The 24,883-nt window shown below is 35.4% G+C and overlaps 1 long non-coding RNA gene across 1 annotated transcript in view; it reads left to right on the forward strand.

Annotated features, from left to right (window-relative positions):
- LOC137496027 (uncharacterized) overlaps positions 1 to 18,236 on the forward strand; it is a 27,404-nt gene extending 9,168 nt beyond the window's left edge. Inside the window, exons 5-6 of the long non-coding RNA XR_015494290.1 lie at positions 2,959 to 3,039; positions 15,901 to 18,236. This is a non-coding gene — a long non-coding RNA (uncharacterized LOC137496027). The remainder of the gene's footprint in view (positions 1 to 2,958; positions 3,040 to 15,900) is intronic.
- The last annotated feature ends 6,647 nt before the right edge of the window (positions 18,237 to 24,883 follow it).

Below are 24,883 nucleotides of genomic sequence, written 5' to 3' on the forward strand. Positions count from 1 at the left end.
AAAAAGATGAGTTTGCATACATGTGAATAGATTATTTCCACTGATTATACCTTCAATAATATCTTCCTGATTTGCCTGCGGGGTCGATGAGGAAGCATGTTGGGTTTTTTTCTATAGAACTTATCTGGAAAAACCGTCATGTCAACCAAGTATGTTCCTCAGAAGTCAACAGCATACCAGCATATGACAGCAAATCACAGTGGTTATACAAGAATCTCATTTACTGGCATGACTATACTGTCCTTACGAGTTCTAATCTATTTCAATTTATTTATTGCTGTAAACTTAGATAAACCAAAGATAACAACTGCGCTCTTATCACTTCATCGTACACAAGATATGAATGTATTATATGCTAATATAAGCAGCAATAACAAATCATCTGTTGAGAACCAACAAAGCCGGTTTGTCCAGAAACTCATGCCCATTTCACATGATAAAAGCTCCAACTGTGTCAACAGGAAACTGATCCATCTCCAGAGAGTCTTCATTACACTCCACAGAGGTCTGCCGTCAACTAAACATTTAATCATCACTCATCACCAATACTGCTAAAACTGAGACTTAGAGTCCTCTCTTATCCTAACAACCATCTCGACATTAGCAAAACCGTAACCACCTACCATATAGCTTTATCAGCCACATTATGAGGCCTTAGCTACCATGTATTAACACCTTAAAAGAAAAGAACACCCTAGCAACCATCTATTAATGCCTTGGCTGTAACACAGAATACCCTAGCAACCACATAACAATGCTTTAACATAGTAATGCCTTAGCAACCACCTGGAACACCTTGCTAACCACATAACAATTTCTTAGCAACAATCCTGAACATCTTAGTAACACCTCAACAACCACCCAGAAAATGTATCAACCACATAGGGATGTCCTAGCAACCACCAAGAACACCCTATAGTAACCATGTAAAAACACTTTTAATGCAACATACCATAGAACACCATAGCAACCATGTTACAACACCCTAATGCAACACAGCAAAGAACACCTTAGCAACCTCATTATAACCCAAAAACACCTGTCCTAAGCAACCACCCAGAACACCTTAGCAACCATGTATCAGCCACACAGGAATATTTTAGCAACCGCTAAGAACACCCTAGCAACCATGTAACAACGCCTTTAATCCAACATACCATAGAACACCTTAGCAACCACTTATCACACAAGACACATTAGTACTGCCTTAGCAACCACCCAGAACATCTTAGCAACCATGTATCAACCACACAGGAATACCTTAGCAACCAAAAACACCCTAGCATCCATGTAACAACACCTTTAATGCAACATTCCTTAGCAACCACATTATTACACAAATCACCTTAGTTCTGCCTTAGCAACCACCCAGAACACTGTAGCAACCATGTATCAGCCACACAGGGATATCTTAGCAACCTCCAAGAACACCATAGCAACTACTTATCACACAAGACACATTAGTACTGCCTTAGCAACCACCCAGAACACCTTAGCAACCATGTATCAACCACACAGGAATACCTTAGCAACCAAAAACACCCTAGCATCCATGTAACAACACTTTTAATGCAACATTCCTTAGCAACCACATTATTACACAAATCACCTTAGTTCTGCCTTAGCAACCACCCAGAACACTGTAGCAACCATGTATCAGCCACACAGGGATATCTTAGCAACCTCCAAGAACACCATAGCAACTATGTAACAACATCTGTCATGCAATATATGACAGAACACCTTAGCAACCATTATCACATAAAACACCTTAGTACTGCCCTAGCAACCCCCCATAACACCTTAGCAACAATGGATCAGCCACACAGGAATACCTTAGCAACCACCAAGAACACCATAGCAACAATGTAACAATACCTTAAATGCAACATACCATACAACCATAGCAACCACATTATCACATAAAACACCGTAGTACTGCCCTAACAACCATCCAGAACACCCTAGCAACCATGTATCAACCACACAGGATACCATAGTAACAACAAGAACACTCTAGCATCCATGTAACAAAACATTTAATGCAACATAGCATAGAACATGTTAGCAACCACATTATCACACAAACCACATAAGTACTGTCTTAGCAACTGCCCAGAACACATTAGCAACCATGTATCAGCCACACAGGGATATCTTAGCAACCATAAAGAACACCCTAGCAACCATGTAACAACACCTCTAATGGAACATACCTAAGAACACCTTAGCAACCCTATTATCACTTAAAACACCTTAGTACTGCCTTAGCAACCACCCAGAACACCTTAGCAACCATGTATCAACCACACAGGATACCTTCACAACCACCAAGAACACCCTAAAAACCATGTAACAACAACCTTAATGCAACATTCCATAGAACACCTTAGCAATCAAATTATCACACAAAACACCTTAGCAATCACCCAGAAAACCCTAGCAACAATGCATCAGCCACACAGGAATACCTTAGCAACCACCAAGAACACCATAGCAACCATGCAACAACACCTTTAATGCAACACAGCATAGAACACCTTAGCAACCTCATTATAACACAAAACACATTAGTAGTTTCTTAGCAACCACCCAGAACACCTTAGCAACCATATGACAATAACAATATACGTTTATGCTTATTATTGTAATTAGATGTACAGTAACATAATAAATAAATAACATGAATTTCCAAATAATATTGCGTGTTGGGGTCAGGATTCAAATAATATGAACGATGGATGTTTTTTTACTCAATGTAATTTTCTGATATGTTTTTGCACTCTAAAAACATTCAATTTAATATATACAGACATTTGAAAAAATTATATATGTTATTGCTTCTAACACATTGACACGGAGTCTGCAGGTATTCCTTGTGTTCTGCAGAATGTGATGTAATCTGTGATGAAAGGTATCATGGATGATTACTCCTGTCATTCTGATGTTGAATCTCAGCAGTGAAGCCGTGATGTTATCAGGCCGTGAACAGCCCTCAGCGAGAGTGTGTTTCAGCACGACCATCAACACGTAACACAGGTCTGTTTTAAGTTCATCTTTATTTACATATACACTAATATCTGAGCTCAGTAAGACTTCTTAACGCTTCTGAAAGTCCAATGCATTATTCATTTATTCATTCTCCTTCAGTTTAGTCCCTTATTTATCAGGAATAACCACAGTGGAATGAACCGCCAACTTATGAAGCATATGTTTTACACACTGGATTCCCTTCCAGCTGCAACCTAGTACTGGGGAACACCCATACACTACAAACTATTTCATTCATTAATTCATTCATTTTCTTTTCGGCTTAATCCCTTTAATATTCTGGGGTCACCACAGAATGTACCGCCAACTTATCCAGCAAATTACCTTAGTACTGCCAAAACACCTTAGCAACCATGTATCAGCCACACAGGAATACCTTAGCAACCACCAAGAACACCTTAGCAACCATGTGTCAGCCACACAGGAATACCTTAGCAACCACCAAGAACACCATAGCAACCATGTAACAACACCTTTAACGCAACATACCATAGAACACCTTAGCAAACGCATTATCACACAAAACACCTTAGTAGTGCCTTAGCAACCACCAGGAATTTCTTAGCAACCCTGTATCAAGGATATCTTAGCAACCACCAAGAACACCCCAGCAACCATATAACAACACTTTTAATGCAACACAGCATAGAACACCTTAGCAGAAACACCAGATGGCCAACCTGGGACTCGAACTAGTGACCTTCTTGTTGTGAGGCGACAGTGCTAACCACTGAGTCATTGTCAAATTAGCTGTTTTCTATATGAATATTTTTTTACATGCATTTTTTTCCTGTGATTGAAAGCTGAATTTTCAGCATAACTACTCCAGCCTTCATGCTTCATGCTGATATCATATTATGTTATTTATTGTTATTATCTCATTATTATTATAATATTTATTATTATGTCAAATTATATTAGTAGTTATATTAGCGAAAAGGAATGATGTCATGCCGCCCCGTAGCGTCCATTTAATATTAAATGCAGCCATATGTACCTCTGGCTACATAATTCACGATCTCCAGAAACGTACATTTGGCTACATTTTCAGAATGAGCCTGTGTTGATTATTAATGTAAACATTTAAAAATCTATTTAATGCATCTTTGCATAAACGTTTAAATATATTTTCATTCAGGCATACATTTTAAAGGGAAATGAAGTCAAAATTATGCACCCTCCTGTGCATGTTTTGTCTTTTTCAAACATTTCCCAAATGATGTTTAACAGAGCAAGGCATTTTTCACAGTATTTCCTAAAATATTTTTTCTTCTGGAGAAAGTCTTCTTTATTTTATTTCGGCTAGAATAAAAGCAGTTTTTATTTTTTTTAATAACCATTTAAGCTCAATATCATTAGCCCCTTTAAGCTATATATATTTTTGATTGCCTATAGAACAAACCACTTTTATATAATGACTTGCCTAATTAGCACCTATGATGAAAATCATCTTTTGTGAGCTGTTTCAACAGGACTTTGTGTAGGTATAGGGTGTCCACAGTCATATTGGGGTGATAAAAAGAAAATAAGTCTCTTTTTTTTTACATTTCCTTACGGTAAAATAGGATCCAAATCCCAGTGATTTTGAGGCCCACAGCAACATGACGTAGTTTTCCATGTTTGTATAATAACATGTATATACACATCTACAGAACATTTTTTTTTACAAATAAATCTGGATTAAAATGTTTGTTACAAGTTTTAAAAGCTTTATAAGTGTAACCAAACGCACCCAACCCGCTCTGAGCTGGGATCGAACTGGCGATTCTGTGCATGAGTCGGTTGCTCTAACAAGGATGCTAAAGGTCACATAAGTTCAAAATGTTTTTAAAACAGAGCAAACAGTAAAATCGCCATTCTTAATAACCACTGCTGCATGGTGTCAGTAAACGCGCATATACAGTTGAAGTCAGAATTATTAGCCCCCCTTTGATTTTTTTAATTTTTTAAATATTTTCCAAATTATGTTTAACAGGGCAAGGAAACTTTCACAGTAATTCTGATAATATTTTTTCTTCTGGAGAAAGTGTTATTTGTTTTATTTCAGCAATGATTTAAGGAGTTTTTAATTTTTTAAAAGCTATTTTAATGTCAATATTATTAGCCCCCTTAATATACATATTTTTTCGATAGTCTACAGAACAAACCATCATTATACAATAACTTGCCTGATTACCCTAACCTGCCAAGCCAAGTTAACGTAATTACCCTATTTTAGCCTTTAAATGTCACTTTAAGCTGTATAGAAGTGTCTTAAAAATGTCTAGTCACATATTATGTACTGTCATCATGGCAAAGATATAATAAATCAGTTATTAGAAAACTGATGAGTTATTAAAACTGTTATATTTGTATTATATGTGTTGTTATATAAATGTGTTGAAGAAATCTGCTCTTCGTTAAACAGAAATTGGGGTAAAAAAAAGGGGGGGAGCTAATAATTCTGACCTCAACTGTATGTGTATGGCTGTGTGTGTGTGTGTGTGTGTACTGCATTTATGTTGGACTTATCATTTCAGAAAGGCTTGAATAAACTCCACCACAAATGCATGAAAAAAACTTACTTGGTATTTTTGACTAATAAGCTGTATTTCAGCTTCATCTGTATCTGTCTTTATCACTGACTGCTGTTCATCTGATGTAACGCATGAGAAGCAGACACACACACAGGAGCAGTTGGCGGGGAGGAGCAGCTCATTTGCATTTAAAGCCACAGGCTACAAAAACAGCTACACTGAACTCAGACACCAGAATGGGCAGATTCTGGAGGCTATAATAAATAATCTGATGGGTATTTTAAGCTGAAACTTTACACACACATTCTGGAGACACTAAAGACTTATCTTACATCTTGTAAAACGGGTAAAATAGGTGCCCTTTAAATGTCAATTTAAGCCAAATACTGGTATCTTGAAAAATAAATAAAATATCATGTGCTGTCATCATGGCAAAGGTAAAATAAACCATTTTTTAGAAACTAGTTATTAATATTATTGTTTATATTAATTTACTATTTATATTAATATTATTGAGATTATATGAGATTTATATTAATATTATAGAATTATTATTAAGATTATTGTCTGCATAGGGAGTGACATTTTATGTGAACTGTCCCTTTAACCCATGTTTAAGTAAGCCGATCATGTGATCTATAACCACTAAAGGAAGCCGTTTTCACCCCACAAGACCTTTGTTTCAAAGAATAAGCGTTCATTACTTCACAGTGATCCACCATAAAGAAGATTCAAAGGTCCTTCATGCGAGCGGCTGAGAAAAGGTCACAGAAGAAGAGCGTCAGCGAAGCGCGGCGTCCACAACTGTTGACTGTGAGCGCTTTATCTCTCTGATAACCTTCACACACACCACAGAAATAACCCACATTATCAGCTGAACAAACAACAACAAAAATACTGGCAGACCGCTGAAAGACAAACACAACTCTTTGAAGATAGCACAGTCTATCATCCACTTTTAAAATCACTTCACATGCGGCTCAGACGTCTCCTGGAAAGTGAGCCATGCTTAAAAAAAAGTCTAAATGCCATTGGATTCAATGACATTTGAAAAGCCCCTGACGAAAGAAGTTTTACGGGACTTGTTTGGATTATAAAATAATAAACGTGAGTCAATGAGAAAAGGAATGAGGAATAAAACTATTAAATATGCATGATTCATTTATTCGCCTTCGGGTTAGTCCCTTTATTAATCAGAGGTTTCCTTAGTGGAATGAACAGCCCTTCCAGCTGAAACCCAGTACTGGGAAACACCCATACACACTCACATGCACTCCGGTCAATTTAGTGTATACAATTCACCTATATCACATGTGTTTGGCCTGTGGGAGAAACCAAAGCACCTAGAGGAAACCCACTGCAACACAGGAAGAACATGTGAACTCCACACAGAAATGCCAATTGGCCCAGCTGGGATTCGAACCAGCGACCTTTTTTTTCAGTGAGGCTTTATAATTTTTATTCATTTTATGTTTATTATATGAAAAAATCTGAAATTTTGACCACAACCTTTAATAAAAATTTGATTTTTTAAAAATAATTTTGTTTAACATTTAAGTTACAAGAATGTTGTTTTAGTTAAAATTACTGTAACCTAAAAAACAAAATATAAGTTAATCACACTTAATTCGATGCACACGACAAATTGTCTAATATCTGACCTATAGGCAAACTAATGTTACACGAAATGTTGTTTTAAAAAAAAAAAACTTTTTTTAATGCCTATTGTTTTATTTATAAAAAATATTATTTAAAAAGTCAATGTAAAAAATGTCAGTATTGGAGACAACCTGAAATAAAATATTTGTAATTTTTGTCATTTTGTTTAACACATAAGTATTAAAAAAAAAAAATTTGTTTTAGTTAATATTACTATAACCTGATAAGAATATATATTGTTTTACATTTAAGTAACAAAAATGTTGCTTTAGTTAACATTGCCATAGCCTAAAAAATAAAAATAAAAAACTATTGAATCACACTTAATTTGATGCAGACGCCAAATTGTCTCATGTTTAGGCAAACTAATGTTACCAATTTTTTTAAATACTTTTATAATGTCTGTATATGTTTTATTTATTTAAATAAAAAAAAAAAAGTCAAACTTTAGTGACAACCTGAAATAAAATATTTATAATTTTTAACAATTTTCTTTAACAATTAAGTAACAAAAATGTTGTTGGTTCAGTTAACTTTACAAAAAAACAAAAAAACTATTCAATCACACTTCACTTGTCTCATGTCTGTCCTTTGCAAACTAATGTTACATAAATGATATACAGTTGAAGTCAGAATTATTAGCCCCCCTGAATTATTAGCGCCCCTGTTAATTTTTTTCCCCAATTTCTGTTCTGTTCTGGGAAGATTGTTTCAGCACATTTCTAAGCATAATAGTTTTAAAAACTTTTTTCTAATAACTGATTTATTTGATCTTTTCCATGATGACAGTAAATAATATTTTACTTGATATTTTTCAAGACACTTCTATACAGCTTAAAGTGACATTTAAAGGCTTAACTAGATTAATAAGGTGAACTAGGCAGGTTAGGGTAATTAGGCAAGTTATTGTATAACGATGGTTTGTTCTGTAGACTTTCGAAAAAAAATTTAGCTTAAAGGGGCTAATAATTTTGTCCCAAAAATGGTTTTAAAAAAATTAATGACTGCATTTATTCCAGCCTAAATAAAACAAATAACACTTTCTCCAGAAGAAAAAATATTATCAGACATACTGTAAAAATTTCATTGCTCTGCTAAACATCATTTGGGAAATATTGAAAAAAGAAAATAAAAATCAAAAGGGGGCGAATAATTCTGACTTCAACTGTATTCTTCTTAACACTTTCACATTTATTAAACTACATTCTTCTTCAGTGTTACGTAATTCCTTTAATATAACATTAATAAAATGTATAGATTGATATTTATAAGAAAACTGTCTTCATAAACAAAAATTCACACATCTTAAAGTCTTATCTTTATAAAAAGCAGCTGGGCCTGGTGAATCTGTGATTAAATGAATCTTTGAACTGTTTCTTTGCCCAGCGAATCATTTATTAACACTACTGCTTCTGATGTTGCACCACAGGCTCAATAAAAGGTGAGAATAAAGCAGCTCTGAAGCCTTTGTAACTCTACACCGCTACTTATCAGAAAAGAGCCTTGTTACAGGAAGAACTATTATGAAAATGCGGATCTTATCTAATATAATTACATACATGCCATTTGAAGCCATGCTTTTTGACACCACAGTATTACACTGGGACTTCGAAAGAACTACAATGCATTTATAATAACTTTCATTCTTATTAATCATTTTACTTTTTATATTATCTATATACTGTAGCTTTAAATTAATATTTATTATTAGATTTTATTTTTCGATTTTTAATTAGGTTTAGTAATTCTGTAGAGTGTTTTCTGGCGTCTTCCTAACATTTCATGAGTTCATACTTAGATATGCTGGGCATTAATAGCAGGTTTGACATGCTGTCCCGGGAGAGAACCCTGAGCCTAGAGATAATTGAGCACAGGGCTCCCGCCTGGTCAAGCATGTAAAGAGGGTCCGAGATCAGGTAGGCCTCGAGTTCTCTCCTTAGAAAAGGGAGGAAAAGGAGGAGATGGGGTGGAAGGGGGGGATTCTTCCAAAATGAATCTAAGGCAGGGTATAATTGGTCTATTGATTGTAAGCTTGGATAAATCTGATTGGATTATTACTGATTACAGATGAGCAGCCTGTCGTGCTCAATCATATCACATGCTCCTCTCGGATTTAGTTTATAAAACTTCACTTATAATGCACTCAAAAATTGACATTTGCTGTTTTTTGGGGGACAGCTTAATTTTTTTTACGTTCAATCAACAAAAAAAATTGTAAAAAAAAAAAAAAACTAATAAGTGAACTTAATTCCTTCATTTTGTCCCAACACAAATCACTGAAAAAAGTGTACACTGAAAAAAATTGGATTTACAAAACTTTTAAGGTAAGTAAGTGGTTGCAAATTATTTATATGAGCTGAATTTAACCTAACAAATTAGACCAGGGTGACTCGGTGGCTCAGTGGTTAGCACTGTCACCTCACAGCAAGAAAATGGCTGGTTTGAGTCCCAGCTGGCCCAGTTGAAATTTCTGTGTGGAGTTTGCATGTTCTCCCCGTGATGGTGTGGGTTTCCTTCCGGGTGCTCCGGTTTCCCCCACAGTCCAAACACATGCTTTATAGATGATATGAATTAACTTGATAGTAATGTTTGAGTGTGTGTGTGTAAATGAGTGTGTATGAGTGTTTCCCAGTACTGGAGTGCAGCTGGAAGGGCATCCGCTGTGTGAAAGATATGCTGGAATAGTTGACGATTCATTTCGCTGTGGCAACCTCTGAAAAATCAGAGACTAAGCCGAAGGAAAATTAATGAACGAATCAAATTCAGACCATATACAGTACATTTTTTTGCAACCACTTACCTTAAAATAATTTAGTAAATCCAATTAATCATTTTAGTGTACCAGAATAATTTTGGTAAACAAAACCAAAACTAAAACTATTGGTGCAAAAATATATTCATTATCTGAAAACTTTTTGTTAACTATCAACTCAAAAACATTGCAAGAATTAGATGCTTTGTTTCCAGTGAAGACTTAGAGAAACTTTTTCATGCTTTTATCAGCAGCAGGGTGGATTACTGTAGCGGACTCCTCACTGGCCTACCCAAAAAGACAGTGAAACAGTTGCAGCTCATCCAGAATGCTGCGGCCAGGATTCTGACCAGAATTAGAAAATCAGAGCACATCACACCTGTCCTCAGGTCTTTACACTGGCTCCCAGTTACATTCAGAATAGAGTTTAAAGTATTACTGGTCTATGAATCACTAAACAGCCTAGGACCTCAATACATTACAGATATGCTCACTGAATACAAACCTAACAGATCACTCAGATCTTTAGGATCATATAAACTAGAAATTCCAAGAGTTCAGTCAAAGCAGGGTGAATCAGGCTACTAACAGCGCCCCTCGCTGCTGGAATCAGCTTCCAGAAATGATCAGATGTGCTCCAACATTAGGCACATTCAAATCAAGACTGAAAACACATCTGCTTAGCTGTGCCTTTACTGAATGAGCACTGTGCTTCGTCCCACAGATCACACTATTTTGTCTTCTGTTTCTTTTTCATTCTCTTATAAACTGTTTTAATGCAGTTTAATCTGTTTTTAATAATTAAAAAAATTATTAATTTTTATTCCTGGTTATGTAAAGCACTTTGAATTACCACTGTGCATGAAATGTGCTATGTATGTATATATATATATATATATATATATATATATATATATATATATATATATATATATATATATATATATATATATATATATATATATATATATATATATATATATATACACATACATACATACATACATACATACATACATATATATATATATATACACATACATAATTTTTAATATAACAGCTTGATATAAAATTAAATTCCTAAATAAATATAATAATTAGCAAAAAAAATTTAAAATAGGTCACTTCCTTTATTGACACACTGCTGTCGAGATCTGTACAGCTTATGATAAATGCACTGCAGTTTAGCAGGATTGCTCTCAGTGTTGTCATTCATGGGCAACCTGAATCACTTCACATCTGACTCACTTTATAACTTCCCTGAGTTTCAGTGGCGTGCTGATTCACTAATGCACATTTGTTTGTAGTGAGGAAATGGTTTAACATTACTTCTGACACTCCCGCAGGCATTTCTCTTTATTGTCTTTAAGCGCACAACAACAAAAAAAAAAAAAATGCTGTTGTTGCCAGGCAGGCCTGTGAGGATCGCATGAGTGCTTTTCTGGAAATCATTAGTGCTTTATGATAAGGTGCAAACTTAGATGTCCTTAATATTAGACTACATAATATAGCTGAAGACAGAAATGATTAGCGCTCCTGTGAAATTTTTTTTCTTTTTCACAAATTTCCGATATAATTTCTGATATAACAGTTTTAGTAACTAATTCTGGTAGCACTTTTAGTTCAAGTAACATTTCTCACTATTAACTACTGATTTATTGTACCTGCCTATTATTAAGAAATTAACTGTTTATTTGCACTTATAAAGTATGATCTTGTTCTACATCCCTAATCCAACCCCAATACCTAAACCCAAATAGGGGCACCGCTGGCAGGTATAGGCTCTATGACAGCATTCTGGTGTTGTCGTGGACTATATTGAAGAGCAGGGGTGGGCAGCGTCTTGGACGAAAGTAAATGGGGTGGGGGTGTCGCAGACGAAACTAAAGAGTGAGGGTGTAGGGTTTGGTGTGCGAACGAAAATGAGAAGGGGGGATGGGGGGTGTTGGATGGGGGTATGGAGATATGGAAAACGGCATGGACCCTTAGAATCATTCTAACATTACTATGTTGTAATGTTAGCTTAATGTAATGTACATTAAAATTAAGTAATGATCCTAATTTTTTTGTTTTTGTCACAGTGACAGTACAGTCAGCTATTGTCAGTTTGATGTGTTCATGTGCAGCTTTTTGGTCCAGATGGAACCAGACATGAGCCGACGCAAGACACAGTTGGGGTTCGTCTATGATAGTTGTTTGGCATTAGCTAGGTGTGTCTCTGGCCTAAAACAAGGTCTTTAGCATTTTTAAAATGCTCAGTTTTTGCAAGTTGAAGATTTGTAGTGTTTATGGCAGGCATAAAAGTAAAATGTACTAGTGTAAATGGCACCACAATTTGTAAGGAAGGCCAAAACAGAAAGATCGGGAAAAGGGTTTGGGGAGAGTTATTCCAACTTAACGGATTTCTCCTCCTCAACATTTCTGTTTGTTGTCAAAACTGACAGCTGGAGCGGGGTGATTAAGTATGTTAGCCACACTCAATATCTCAGACAGACGATTTCAATTAAACATTAGAAAGAAAAACTATTATTTTCTTCTTAATGACATGCGCAGATGAACTAGCAATGAGAGCTAACAAAATCAATATGCTTAGTTTGACTTCAAATGTGTCTTAAGTTTGTATTTTTACAATCTCATTTGCTGAAATAATAAAAGAAAAACTCCACAAAGGTGATATCAAGATTTTCAGAAGACGGAAAAAATTTGTGAGACTGATGGTGGCAACCAGAGGAGAGAATAACGTCAAATTTACTGTCCTGCCCCATATAGACTGCATTACAAAAACCTCGCAAGAAGTAATTCGTTTTTTGGAATTTGATATAAGGTGATATAATAGATACATAAATACATATAAATGTTCATATGTTTTTTTAAACAATCAATAGTAATGTTTCATGAAAAAATGCGAATTAACTTTGTGCGCAAACTGGAATATGGCATAAGACGTGCGAATAAAGTAGCGTTTCCATCCAACGAGTCAAAGAGAACAAAATCATAATTTCCTGATTATCTGGTGCCAAATATCAAAAGTAAAAATGGAATTTGGAGAAAATGGAGAAGCTGCGTAAATCTTGTCTTTATTTAACGAATGACTTAGTAAATGCCTCAGAAGACAATCTCGACACGCAATGACAGCGCGGTTTGCATTCTGGAGATAATTAATAATATAATAACATTAATACTGAAATGGTTAAGGCATTTCAGAATGACCAAAACAACATTTCAGATGGTTAATAGTGTGCTCAGCCTGCTGGCGTGTCCATTCACACACATTTTTACTATCCCATGAACTCCTAAAACAAACTCACATGACCTTTTTTAATGCGCACACTGGAATTAGTTTGGTAAAAGTGTTACGATAGTAGTTTATGCACATCTTTTCTTATCGAATAAAAAGTTTATCCTACTCAGTTGTGTGTATACGTTTATTTATGCGCATTTTCAAAATTGATGCGCATCTTGTCATTTCCATCAACTAATTTGTTTATGTGCATATCCAAAATGTGCATAAAAATAGGTGGATGGAAACATAGCTAATGTATTAAAAACTTTTAAGATGCTCTGTTAAACACGCATTTTGTGAAAAGGGTCCATTAAATAGCCTAAAAATACAATTTTAAACCCAATTGCCCAGAGTTAATCCATAAAGGAATGAACGACATGAAAATCTGGTCATTTGATGATGAACCAGTAACAGAAAGTCACACGTTGTGTTGTGTTCACTAGTTATTCGAGTCAACGTCAACAAAGGGCTCATTAACATTTCCTGTTAATCCACCTGGCAGCCTTTAGCTAGCAGCTTTTCTCCAGTGTTTAACAGAAAGGCTTCAGGGTGTGAAAGTGCACAAGGCTCAGTAAATCAGCAAGACTCTGCACGCAAACGCTCCTGTTTTTACATCAATGCGCTGTAGGTGATTTCTCCGAATGTCATCTCACTGTGAGAATTAGAGAAACTTTGAGCTCTGAAGCTTCTGGAGACAAAAACAGTTGGTTACACCCATCTAAAAGTCAGACGTGGTTGAGTTTTAACTGGCCTGATTTTGTGGTGGAATCTGATTGGCTACTGGTGATTTGAATTGAAGTGAATTCCACTCCTGTTCTGTGACTGGATGCAACTGTCTTACACCCATACGGTGGGGCAAATAAGTATTCAACATGTTAAGGTTTTTTTTTTGGAAATAATATTTCTAAAGGAGCTGTTGACATGAACTCAATCAATACAAACATAAAAATCAAACGAAATGAAACAAACAAACAAAAAAAAAGAGTTTTCTATAATAACAATGACATGACACAAGGAGAAAGTGCTGAACTGCTGAAACATATTTAATACTTTATATAAAAGTCTCATATGGAGAATAAAGTCACATGAATTGCTCACATCTGAGTTTTTTCACAGACTTCAACAGAGTGTAAACATCTTGATGGTTCTGTGGCTCTCGTCTATCAAATCTGATCTTAATTCGAATGCTCTATTGGATTCAGATCAGGAGATTGGCAGGCCCATTCTACAGCGTAATGTTTTCCCTGAAAGCATTTGAGAGTTTTCTTGGCTGTGTTTTAGATAATTCCCTTGCTGAAATGATTTAATCTTTATCATCCTGCTAATGTAGAAGTTGGACTGAAGCAGCTAATATTTATTTACACCGAGGGAGGGCAGAGGGTTGCTGAAGATCTGCTGAGAGATTTCAGCTGCTGTCTGGGCTTTCATTGCCTTTCTACACCTCCCTTTCTTCATGTGTTTGATACTTTTCTCTGTGTCACTTCATTTTATTATGCATACAGTAGCTTAATCAGTAAACTAATTCGATTTCTTGTTTTCTTAGCATACATAGAGTTTCTACTTTCTTCAGCCATTTATTCACATCTGAAATGGTTACTAATTCACCAACGTCATTTTAGAGCGAGTATTTGATGATTCTCTAGCATAATATCTAAACATACGGCAAAAACTTTAAGTCAATGGCACCTTTAGGAATATGTTTTCTGAGAAAAATGTGTTCAATATTTATTTTCCTCGCTGTATTTAAACACCTGTTTGTACATATTATACACTTGAGTTGTATCAAGAATCTGATAATTTTAAATATTTTTGTACATTTTTAAAAGTTTACATTGTTTAACTGATCAACTGACAGATTCATTTTTATTTTGTAACATTAATGGTAATGTTAACATCCTGTATACACACCTTTGCTTGCACATATTTTACACTTGAGTCATGTTTTAAAGAAGAATTTAAGGTTTGTGTCAGTAAATATTTATTTATTAATTTGAGGAATTCGTAAAAGTATTGTAGTAGCAGTAAGTTTTTTGTTTATGATGGTAAATGGTGGCAACTAAGAAAAAACATTTCTGTTTGTTAAATGTTAAATAAAATAAATGATAAATATTTTGTTTCATGTAGTCACCAACATATACATGTTTTAATATAACAAAATGAAACTATAACTTAAGCTCAGTGCACGCACCTCACTTCTCATAAGCTCTAAGATCTCGACAGCTGTGTGTTTTTGTGTGGTCATAAGAAAACACAGAAGTCGTGAGGAAGTCTGTAAGACGACGGATCAAAGAAGTGATCCAACTAAGACCTAATCGCATGTTAGCAAACACTAAAGCTGGTCTGAGATCAGCAAACAAAGGACAGCAGCATCATGTGAGCAGGAAAACGAGGTTAGAGAGGTTGAACAACATCCTTATGAGTGTTTATCAGGCTGCACTGACTCAGCAGAGAACTGAAAATCCCCAGAGACAGACGACCAGCTGCTGCTAACACACTGACACTGAACACACAATACAACACAGCACAGCACAACACAACATAGCACTTTAATTTACAAAGTCTGTAGGCATTAAGGAGATAAATGTTTTGTTTATTTTTCTTTCTACTGTAGTTATTCATTCATTTTCTTGTCGGCTTAGGACAAGATCACCACAGGATCACCACAGCATCCAGCAAGTTTAATATTTTTACGCAGCGGATGCCCTTCCAGCCGCAACCCATCTCTGGGAAACATCCACAAACACATTCACACACACACTCATACACTAGGGACAATTTAGCCTACCCAATTCACCTGTACCGCATGTCTTTGGACTGTGGGGGAAACCGGAGCACCCGGAGGAAACCCACGCGAAGGCAGGGAGAACATGCAAACTCCACACAGAAACGGCAGCTGAGCCGAGATTCGAACCAGCGACCCATCGACCTTCTTGCTGTGAGGCGACAGCACTACCTACTGCGCCACTGCCTTGCCTACTGTAGTTATTTTATATGTAGGTTTTTGACCCCCACTTTAAGTCACAGTTTTCGTTTTTGTTTACTAAAAACCTTAGCATGCAGTGGCCAGCATGCTGTTTATAAGGACAACTCTTACAGATCTCTCTTTTAAATTAATACATTCTATGAGACACTACAAAATTTGTGCAAATATATTAGATTAGTCAGTAACAAAAACAGAATGAATCTCTCTCTCTCTATATATATATGTATAGATATGCGGCCGGTTTATTAGGTACACTGCTCATTAATGTAAATTTCTAATCAGCCAATCACATGGAAGCAACTGCATTTAGGCTATAGATATGGTCAAGACAATCTACTGCAGCTCTAATTGAGCATCAGAATGGGGAAGAAAGGTGATTTAATTGACTTTGAACGTGGCATGGTTGTTGGCGCTAGACCTGCTGGTCTGAGTATTTCAGAAACTGCTGATCTACTGGGATTTTCACGCACAACAATGCCGTGATGATGCCAGAGGAGAATAGCCAGACTGGTTCGAGCTGATAGAAAGGCAACAGCAACTCGAATAACAACTTGTTACAACTGAGGGCCGCAGAAGAGCATCTCTGAACATCCAACCTTGAGGCAGACGGGTTACAGCACTAGAAGATCACACCGGGTGCCACTACTGTCAGCTAAGAACAGGAATCTGAGGCTACATTTCGCACAGGCTCACCAAAACAGGACGATAGAAGATTGGAAAAATGTTGCCTGTTCTAATGAGTCTCCATTTCTGCTGCGACATTCAGATGGTAGGGTCAGAATTTGCCGTCAACATCATGAAAGCATGGATCCATCCTGACTTGTGTCAACGGTTCAGGCTGGTGGTGGTGTAGTAATGGTGTGGGGGAGATTTTCTTGGCACACTTTGGGTCCATTACTGCCAAATGAGCATTGTGTCAACTACACAGCCTACCTGAGTATTGTTGCTGACCATGTCCATCCCTTTATGACCACAGTGTAACCATCTACTGATGGCTACTTCCAGCAGGATAACGCGTCATGTCATAAAGCGCAAATTATCTCAAACTGGTTTATTGAACATGACAATGAGCTCACTGTACTCAAATGTCCTCCACAGTCACCAGATATCAACCCAATAAAGCACTTTTAAGATTTGGTGGAATGGGAGATTCAGATAATGGATGTGCAGCCGACAAATCTGCAGCAACTGTGTGATGCTATCATGTCAATATGGACCAAAATCAATCAGGTTCCTGGGCACCACCATCTCTCAGGACCTGAACATTAATTGACTACATTGTCAAAAAAGCTCAACAAAGGCTGTACTTTTTTCGTCATCTGAGAAAGTTCAACCTCTCAAAGGAGCTACTTAAACAGTTCTACACCTCCATCATTAAATCAGTCATCTACACATCAATAACTGTCGGGTTTAGCTCAGCTACCAAATCTGATCTTCGAAAACTATGTCAAATAGTTCGGACTACTGAGCGAATCATTGGCACAACCCTCCTTACTCTCCAGGAACTGTACTTATCCAGAGCAGAGCGAGCAGGAGGGCAGCCAAAATCACTCTGGACCTCTCACACCCAGCAGCACACTGCCTCTATGAACTGTTACCTTCTGGTCGATGCTACAGAGCACTGTGCACCAGAACAGCACGACACAGAAACAGTTCCTTCCCTCGGGCAATCCATCTCATGAACACTCGATCATAGTAATTGTGGAACCAACATCACTACTTGCTGTGCACTTTTATACACATATACACTTATTTAACAACACACTTTAGATGCCAATTTGCACATAACAGCTGCACATATAACGTTGTATAGAGCAATATACCTGTACATCTGTAAATACACATGTCAATTTGTATATTTGCATTCACTACTTACTTCCACTTTTAAAATATATTTATTTTTTGTTTTGTCCCGTCTCTGTAATTCTGGTGCACTGTAGAAGCTCTGTCACCAAAACAAACATACCTGCCAATAAAGCTCTTTCTGATTCTAATTTCTCTGATATGTATATATATATATATATATATATATATATATATATATATATATATATATATATATATATATACACACACACACACACACACAAACATATATATATATGTGATTCTGATTTCTGATTCTAATTTCTGTGATATGTATGTATATATATATATATATATATATATATATATATATATATATATATATATATATACATACACACACACACACACACACATATATATATATATATATATATATATATATATATATATATATATATATATATATATATATATATATAATTTATTTAATAAGTCACAAAGTTTAAACGTTAAGGGAGGGTAAACTTTTGTATTTAACCTTAAACTTTTGTATTTTGGTTGCACTTTACACTATTTGTACTGTACATAACATATACATACCTTAGAATGTGCTGGTTATGTACATAAAAACAGGACTGTAGGAGTAATTTCACGTTTACATAGACAGACGGACGGATGGACGGACGGACGGACAGACAGATAGATAGATATAAAGCTGAAACAGGAAGCATAGTGAGTAGTTTTCAGTGGAAGTCTGTGCTTACGGACGGACAGACAGATGGACGGACGGACGGATAAATAAACAAAATGGGTAGATGGATATATGGATGGATGGACAGACAGACAGACAGACAGATAGACAGACAGACAGACAGATGGATGGATAAATAGAACCAAATGGGTAGATGGATATTGGGAGGGATGGATAGACAGACAGAGACGGACGGAAAAAATAGACCCAAATAGGTAGATGATAAATAGATGGATAGATAGATACTGTAAATGGATAAATAGAAAGATGTACGGATGGATGGATAGACAGACAGACAGATGGACGGACGAACGGATGGATAAATAGACAAAAATGGGTATGGATATATGGATGGACGGATAAAGGGACAGACAGACAGACAGACAGACAGACAGACAGACAGACAGAGAGATAGATAGATAGATAGATAGATAGATAGATAGATAGATAGATAGATAGATAGATAGATAGATAGACAGACAGACAGACAGACAGACGGACGGACGGACGGACGGACGGACGGACGGACGGACGGACGGACGGACGGACGGACGGACGTATAGATAGACAGATAGATGGACGGATGGATAGATTGATGGATGGATACTCAGCATAGTGAGTAATTTTCAGTGGAAGTCTGTGCTGGACTTTGGGGAATGTGTGAAAACTTTAGTGCCAGTCTGATCAGTAAAGACAGTGACAGAAGACAGTGGCATCTGTGGCAAACACAATAAAAGCATGATAGATTTGTCAAGCACATGACACCTGATGATGACACACTCAGAGTCAACAGTCCTGAGCGCCGGAAGATCTGCAAACAGTGAAGAGGACGGCAGCAGGACACCAGAGCCTTCTGCAGAAACACTGACAGACATCCAGGATATCATTATTAACACTTCAACTGCGTTTGATACCATCAGAAAACAAGTCTGTGGTGCCTGGAGGAAGATATCACCTCTAGAACTGATAATGTACAGTAGGAAACACAATTAATAGCTCCTGTGAAATTTACATTCGTTTTTTTTTAACTTCCAAAACTGTAAAAAATAATATGACACAAAGCCTTCACAACAAAAGCTTTTCTGTTACTTTAACCTATTTTAATAAGTTAATTGGTTAATATTTATAAATTGTACAAAGTTTAACATAATAATTTCAGTCAGTTTGACTGATGCAAGTTGAGACGACTAGAAATGATCAATACAGAAAATGACTGGAATAGCCATCTCAAAAAAGGCTTTTTTTATATTTCATTTTTAATATTTGAATTATTTCACATTTTTCAAGTGCCTTGGACATTCTTTTGCTGTTTATTCTGATGAATTCCTTACCCAAAGAGCTACCCCTGAGCACTTTTTGTTGGATTTTGGACAAGAAAAGATCATTTGATACAACAAGTGCTGTTTAATAGAGATTTTTAACACATTTGTAAACATAATAGCTGTAATAACTAAATTCCAATAACTGATATCTTTTGTCTTTGCCAGGCAGACGGATAGATGGATAAAGATGTGTAGATGGATAAATAGACAGATGGATGGATAAATAGACGGATGGACAGACAGACAGACAGACAGACAGACAGACAGACAGACAGACAGACAGACAGACAGACAGACAGACAGACAGACAGACAGACAGACAGACAGACAGACAGATAGATAGATAGATAGATAGATAGATAGATAGATAGATAGATAGATAGATAGATAGATAGATAGATAGATAGATAGATAGATAGATAGATAGACGGAAGTACGGATGGATAAATAGACAAAAATGGATATATGGATGGATAAATAGACAGATGATAAACAGACAGACAGACGGATGGATGGATGGATAGATAGACAGATGGATGGATAAATAGACGGATGGACAGACAGACAGACAGACAGACAGACAGACAGACAGACAGACAGACAGACAGACAGACAGACAGACAGACAGACAGACAGACAGACAGACAGACAGACAGACAGACAGACAGACAGACAGATAGATAGATAGATAGATAGATAGATAGATAGATAGATAGATAGATAGATAGATAGATAGATAGATAGATAGATAGATAGATAGATAGATAGATAGACGGAAGTACGGATGGATAAATAGACAAAAGTGGATATATGGATGGATAAATAGACAGATGATAAACAGACAGACAGACGGATGGATGGATAGATAGACAGATGGATGGATAAATAGACAGATGGACAGACAGACAGACAGACAGACAGACAGACAGACAGACAGACAGACAGACAGACAGACAGATAGATAGATAGATAGATAGATAGATAGATAGATAGATAGATAGATAGATAGATAGATAGATAGATAGACGGAAGTACGGATGGATAAATAGACAAAAATGGATATATGGATGGATAAATAGACAGATGATAAACAGACAGACAGACGGATGGATGGATAGATAGACAGATGGATGGACGACAGATAGATAGACAGACAGACGAATAGATAAATAGACACAAATGGGTAGATGGGTATATGGATGGATGGATAGACAGATGGATGGACGACAGATAAATAGATAGACAGACAGACAGACAGACAGACAGACAGATAGATAAATAGACACAAATGGGTATATGGATGGATGGGTTTATAGAGAGACAGAACGATAGAACGATAGATAGATAGATAGATAGATAGATAGATAGATAGATAGATAGATGATAGATAGATGATAGATAGATAGATAGATAGATAGATAGATAGATAGATAGATAGATAGATAGATAGATAGATAGATAGATAGATAGATAGATAGACACAAATGGGTAGATGGATATATGGACGGACGGATAAATGGACGGATGAATGGATAGACACAGATGGACGGACGGATGGATAATGGGTAGATAGATATATGGATGGATAAGTGGATAAATAGACAGATGGATGGGTAGATGGATGTATGGATGGATGAACAGACAGACAGAGAGACAGATATTTAATCTTTAAGCAGAATCAAAATAACACCATGTGTCCATTGAACTTAGTGTTAAACTGACGTAAAACAGCTTGCGTGACTTACTGTATACCATTAAGTTAGAACATGATAAACGTATTAAACTAAGCTACAATGACCTAAAACATGTGCTGTCAGGACTTACTGATCATATAATGTTTTACAGTTTGAGTAAATTAGATTGAAGTAAGCTTAATGAAGCAAATGAATGGACAAGAGTGGTGTGTCCTGTAGCCAATAGTAAAATAAATTATTAAGAGGGCTAATACTATTGACCAGTCATGAAATTAAAAAACTGGTTTTGTATATCCTTGCTTCATTTATATTATTTATTTTCTCTTTTCAGAAAAAAAATGACATTTGTTTTCAATTAGTTTAAAATTTTACTTAGAGCAGCACGGTGGCGCAGCGGGTAGCACGTATGCTTCACAGCAAGAAAGTCGCTGTTTCGAGCCTCTGCTGGATCAGTTGGCATTTCTGTGTGGAGTTTGCATGTTCTCCCTGTGTTCGCCTGGGTTTCGTCCGGGTGCTCCGGTTTCCGCCACAAGGCCAAAAACATGTGATATAGGTGAATTGGGTCGACTAATTTGTCCATAGTGTATGTGATCTTGTTAAATACAAAAACAGAAATGCTTTTATTCAGCCCAAAAGAAGACAATACATAAATAAAATTAGTTACTGTGAATTATTTCCTTACTCTGTTAAACAGCACTTGACTTATATTTTAAAAAGAATAACAATTTCACAAGAGGGCTAATAATTTACATAACTATACATGAACACTGTTTTAATTTCACAAGATACTAATCTACTTTTATATGGAAAGATAACAGAATTACTGTAGACTTCAATTAACATCTTAAATGCTTATTTTCAGATGGGCCACTAAAACAGCAGATTTTTGTCAAATTGCAGCGCCCCCTGTTGTCTACAAAATGACACATCTCCAATATTTTTGTAAAGGATTATGCTGGCTTTAAAACAAACTCTATTAACATTAGGACAGTTACAAAACACAATATTATTTTTGACTTGTTCCTCAGTTGGTATAAAAACAAAAATTTGTTTATAGCAACAGACATGACGTGAATTTAAAAACAGAAATATTCATCTCATTTTTAAAAGGATTCATTAACTCTTGCATAAAAGATATGTGGTAACACTTTGCTGTTAAACGTTCTGTGTACATGCTACAGTAATTACAATTGTGCATAATTACATGCAACTAAACCTAACCCTAACCATACAGTAAGTATATGTAATTAAATAATGTTACTCAGTATTTGTAATAAGGACATGTTAAAATAAAGTGTGACCAAGTTTTTTTGAACACTACAGTAATGCACTTGTTTTTTTTTGTGCTCATCATACTGAAGTTATTGTTTACTGGCTTTACAAGCTGTGTATTATTAGTTTGAGTGTGGTTTGAAAGACGCATTCGGTCGACATCAATCGCATGCCTTTGTAATGAACCCAGAGAATTCAGGGAATGTTTTTGAGGATCTAAATCTAGTTTGAATTGAAGTGTCAATCAACGGTTTCTATATAGGATGGTACTCACGTCATTTCAATGCTATGACGGTTTATGAGTTAACACTCTGAAGTCGTGGTTGTTGCTAGAATGGATACAGCCGCAGCCGGAAGTTAAAAATATTTATATTAGTTATTAAATTACCCATTAAATGTATTTTATTAACCTACTTCTACCCTAACCCTAAACTTAACTGGCAAAGTAATGTTAAAACATTAATTATACAGTATTAATAAGTATTATTACTAATAATTGTAACAAAAATTGTTTGAATTTTTATCAATATTAAATATAATAATATTCAATTGTATTTTATTAATCTTTACCCCTACCTCAAGCAAAATTCTACCCGTTCCATTAATGTAAAAACAAAGTATTGGTGTACAGTGTGACAAATTTTATGCTATACTGATGTTAGTTTTCTCAGCTGTATCCCTTCTAGACATTACCTGCAGGTCGTGGTAAAGCAAATGGAAAGTCAACAGGTCATAACAAAAAACCTGTGGTTTCTATGGCAACTGTTGTCCATCTGTGGCCCTCCACCTGAAGCACTACTATCATCAAGCTTCTAGCACACTTCTGTTACATAGAGAAATAAAATTTAATGAGCTCAGAAATAGTACTTTAGTAAAGTTGGAATTTCATATGAATGGAATAGACAGACACAATTCTTCATTACATATACAGGAAAATTTAAAATAATATATATTTGTATTTACAAACGTAACTTGATATACACAAATATTTCATATTCTGAAATACTGGTAATTGCTTTCTGTTTTTGGTAACTGGATTTGACCAATAAATAAATAAATAAATAAATAAATAAATAATTGTAAAGAGAGAATGTAGCATATTTTAGAATCATCATCATTATTCAATTTTATTCTATTTATTATTTTGTACAGCAGTGTTAGTCTAGTTTCACTGGGATTTTTTAAAATATATTTAGTATTATCTTTTTACATTCGAATTTATAATCATGACAATAATACCAATAGAACTCTACGTCATGGTAATAATGTAGTAGTATATAAATGTGTGTGTGTGTGTATATATATATATATATATATATATATAATTCTGACTTCAACTGTATGTATATATATATATATATATATATATATATATATATATATATATATATATATATATAAATATATATATATATTAGCCCCGCTGAATTATTAGTGCCCCTGTTAATTTTTTCCCCCAATTTCTGTTTAATGGAGCGAAGATTGTTTCCGCACATTTCTAAGCATAATAGTTTTATAAACCTATTTCTAATACCTTGATTTATTTTCTCTTTGCCATGATGACAGTAAATAACATTTTACTTTATATTTTTCAAGACACTTCTATACAGTTTTAAGTGACATTTAAAGGCTTAACTAGGTTAATTAGGTTAACTAGGCAGGTTAGGGTAATTAGGCAAGTTATTGTATAACAATGGTTTGTTCTGTAGACTATCGAAAAAAAAATAGCTTAAAGGGGCTAATAATTTTGTCCCAAAAATAGTTTTTAAAAAATTCAAAACTGCTTTTATT

Source organism: Danio rerio, chromosome 6 (genome assembly GCF_052040795.2).
Source record: "Danio rerio strain M-AB ecotype USA chromosome 6, GRCz13ab, whole genome shotgun sequence".
Lineage (NCBI taxonomy): Eukaryota > Metazoa > Chordata > Actinopteri > Cypriniformes > Danionidae > Danio > Danio rerio.